We start from the raw sequence: 4,001 nt of genomic DNA, 5'->3' as shown, positions 1-4,001 counted from the left end.
GTTGGGATGTTTTAAATAAGAATTAAATCCTTGTATTCTTTATACAGCTTGATCTGCAGAATCATGAAGTGTTAAAATGCAGTGGCTGGAATCAATATTGAAGCAAAATATATTTAGTACAGAAGATTTAAACCTAAAGGGCCAGCTACGTGGGAGCATTAAGGACTTAATAAGATTTATTGCCAGTACCTACAGCCTATATGACAATTATATCACTCGAATGAAGAGCAGCACTACCTTTAATTTGAGCTTAAGGTTTCTCTAAGCTTTAGTATAAAAGCATAGGTTGTATGTTAAAGTCATTTTAGAAGGAAAACATTTATTAATTATTCATAAAACCATGTTATATCATTAAGAATTATCCTCCTAGGGACGACATCTAACAAACTGTCTGGCACAGATGGTTGGTTCTACACAAGCAAGTTCCTAGGTGGTCAAATGATGTATACAAAGCACAATGTAATGCATATTGTATCAGAGTTACTAAATAAACCACCTTTATAAGCAATTTATACAAACGTGTGATTAATTGTAAGCATGAGATTTGTTTTATTCCAGTGGAAGGCATACTTGCAACTAGAGCACCAACTGCCACACAAAATGTGACCTGGAGAAGCAATTCCACCCTGCCATCCTCAAGCCTCCGAGAACTGATAAATAGAAGCAATTAAAATTGGTGAGGATATTGTACACATAATAGAAACAATAGGAAAATTCCAGATGCACCATTTTATTAGAAGCTTCTCAAAAGCTTCAATTTCCAATGAATTACTTTTCTTGGTCAAATCTGGACTTTTCGTAAAAATAGAAAGCATGACCCTATACGTAGTTTCATTTACATCCATATGGGGGGCCTAACTGGAAAGCAATAGTTCAGAAAATGCTAACCACGCACAGCTAAGCAAAGATTTTGTAGGTTTGTTCTAGGAAATTGGCAGATTGGACAACTTTATTCACGAACACACTGAAACTAACAACTAAAAAGCACTGGAATAAAAAAGAATCATGACTTAAATGTCACATTCAGAACAGAATCGACCAATAATGTAGCAGCAGCAGTACAGTCACACCTTGAGCAATAAACGCTTCCTTTTCAAGGAAAATAAACTAGCTTAAGTTAAAAGTAATAATTAAGCATGTCTAGCCTGCAAAATTTACTCTTTTCAGCGGAAATCATAAGGATAAGGAGCTTCTTTCACGGGCTGGTCCTGGCATTTTTGGTTGCTAAAGTAGGATAACTGTAGAGGAAGGAAAGAAAGTGTGAAATCAAGCATATTTAAATCTTAGGCGATTGCTTCCAAAGAGCCGATTCATCCTTGGAGCTCTTGTTTGTTGTAAGTTTAATAAGAATAATTGTTTGATTCATTGTAAGCTGTAAGACAAACCAATCATGCAATAGTACTAGACTTTGTCTTCCTTTATTGATAAATGCTATCTCTTAAATTTGTTTTGTTACTTAGGCTTGATGGTGGTATATTTGCTTATATTTGCAAACATTCAGTATGAAGCTCCACCATTTAGCATTTGGCATCTATTCAAGCATTTAGGTACGAAGGAAAACAATTGACTGAAAGTAAAAACCATTTGGCAATCGAATTCAGCATGATTGCAATACAGTGAAGAAGTGCAAAACATATAGAAGATTGACTAGTACAACTATTTTCTTACTTTGGAAACTAATAGAAGTTCAAATTCAAACAGCAAAACAATAACACTCGACCTAGATGTGAAGAATGAAGATAATTAGTAACTATCCCAAGAATTTCAATTTTGGTTTCCCTTCACATTTTAGAGTATTGAAGAGCACAGAACTATTATGGACCCATATTGAATCTAACAGCATTAATTGGAAGAAATCCCATTCTTCAGCAAACTTAAATCAAGTAACAAAATCTGAAACCTGATTAGATTTTGGACAATGTATCCTCACCAAAAGAACGGGGATGTTAGTCTTCTTTGCAAAACGTAGCAAGGCTGATTTGCATTCCTTCACCTGTACGGATCAGAGCAGTATCAGCGCTCAGCTTATGTACAGTTCAAAAACCACCATATAACATCACAGCATATACATGAATCAATGCACTTCAAAAGTTCTAGTCCGGTTGTGATGGGTCATATTGCCAACTAAAGCTGACCAAATGCTATCCTGAAGTGTGACACTAATGCCCAACTGAGAATATGTTTTCTAAATTTTCCTTGCTTACTGAAACTATCTTATGGAATGAATATAACGAACATCTTGACAACTTTTGACATAAAGCCAAGAGTTTTAATTTGGTGATAGATTAGATTTTACTTTGGTGAGAAACAATCTAAATCGAAAACAAAATTGTCCAAATTTATCAACAAAAGAAAACAAAGAATAGGTCTTACACCCACACTAATAATATATCAACATTAGAGCTCAGAGCTCCAAAAAATAAGAAAGAACAGATCATAAAATTGAAAAAAAAAAAAAAACAAAAACAAAGGGAAATACACTAAACGGGAAAATGAAAATAATTTAACAAATAATTACTAGTGCTAGGAATTAATTTGATGTATCCCCAAAAGCAGTAGCTCAGAGCTCGAAACTAACCTGCTCGATATGGCCCTGACGAAAATAGAAGACGCCTGCTCGATATGGCCCTGACGAAAATAGAAGACGCCTGCTCGATATGGCCCTGACGAAAATAGAAGACGCCTTTCAGCCACAACAGAGACTCTGTAAGTTTTGTTGCTCCTTAATGAATCTCACCGACGGTCCTCCTTCTTGCACTTTGAGAAATCTCACCGATGGTCCTCGGAAATGGCCACAGCCGAGGATGAAGGCCAAGAAATGCCACCGACGGTGCTTCGGCGACGGAAAGAAATAGATTAGGGGCAAGTTCGGGTAGAAGTGGAAAAGGAAAGGTAAATGTGTTGCGTGAAGTGTAGATGAAGCTCTCAGAAACACAGAAAGAGGCCGAGTTTTGGTTTTCGGTTTCAGAGAGAAGGACGAAGAGGGAGAGAACTCCGAGAGAAAAATGTTAGGGATTTTGGTTTTTCGCGCGGAAATTTCCCCTGTAGCGCCAATGGCTCCCGCTTTATTTTTCTCGAAACGTTTTTCTATGTCGTTGCTGTCGTTTACGGCCAATAAATAAAAAGAGAAATGCCGGCAGGTAAGGGTGGTAGATGAGCGGTCTCTTTGTGAACTTGGTTCGGTTCGGCTATGCTCTTTTAAGCTTGATTCGATTTCGGCTTAAAAAATAAATGAGTCGTTCGTAAACATAGTAATTTGCTCGTATAAATTCGGTTCAGCTCGAACAAAGTTCGTGAACTCGACTCGTATAAGTTCGATTCGATTCATACGACTTGAATTGTTAGCTCACTCGTGTGTGTGTGTATATATAGTATTCATATTTATTAATATATATGTATAAAAATAAGTTTATAAATATAATATTCTAGGGTTAAATATATAAAAGCCTCCCAAACTACCACCCTTTCTCCGGATGGCACCCCAAACTACCAACACTGACACTCCGACCCCCCAAACTACTAAACTCTCATTTTTTGGCCCCCTCCGTCAGTTTAAGTCGTCAAATTGGATGGAAAATGCCCACCTGACGTGCACGTGAGTTTTTAAGCCCCAAAAGCCCGAAATTACCCCTCTGTACAAGTCCGGATTTACAAAAATGCCCTGCTTGCCTTTAGTGCCCGTATGAGGTGAAAAATGGCAAAATATTACAATTTTGCCACATTTCACCATATTGAACGAACAGACTTATCTTAATGGGAAAAAAAAAACAGAGTTGTCTTATTTTAGGGTTAGTCGAAGTTGGTCCGGTTTCTACAAGTTTGCAATCGAAGGTTTGGAGGAAGAAGCAGTCGACCGATCAGCCGGGCTTCGGTTTTGGGGTAGGGCCGAAATCAAAGGCTTGGATCTAAAGCTCGCGGGCGTCCGGGGTTCACGGGAGTTGCGTTGCTCGGACCTTGGCACTGCGTCGTCGGACGTGGGTTGCTGGAGGTGCGTCGCCAGA

The 4,001-nt window shown here is 38.1% G+C and overlaps 1 long non-coding RNA gene across 1 annotated transcript; it reads right to left on the bottom strand.

Moving 5' to 3' along the window:
- Positions 1-219: 219 nt before the first annotated feature.
- LOC133852389 (uncharacterized) lies at positions 220-3,096 on the bottom strand. The gene is made up of 3 exons (XR_009895928.1): positions 2,579-3,096; positions 1,931-1,993; positions 220-650 (listed from the first exon to the last, which is right to left on the bottom strand). It is a non-coding gene; the product is annotated as an uncharacterized LOC133852389 (long non-coding RNA).
- Positions 3,097-4,001: the final 905 nt, after the last annotated feature.

The sequence above is a fragment of the Alnus glutinosa genome, chromosome 12 (assembly GCF_958979055.1).
Source record: "Alnus glutinosa chromosome 12, dhAlnGlut1.1, whole genome shotgun sequence".
NCBI lineage: Eukaryota > Viridiplantae > Streptophyta > Magnoliopsida > Fagales > Betulaceae > Alnus > Alnus glutinosa.
This window is presented reverse-complemented; position numbering and strand designations above follow the sequence as displayed.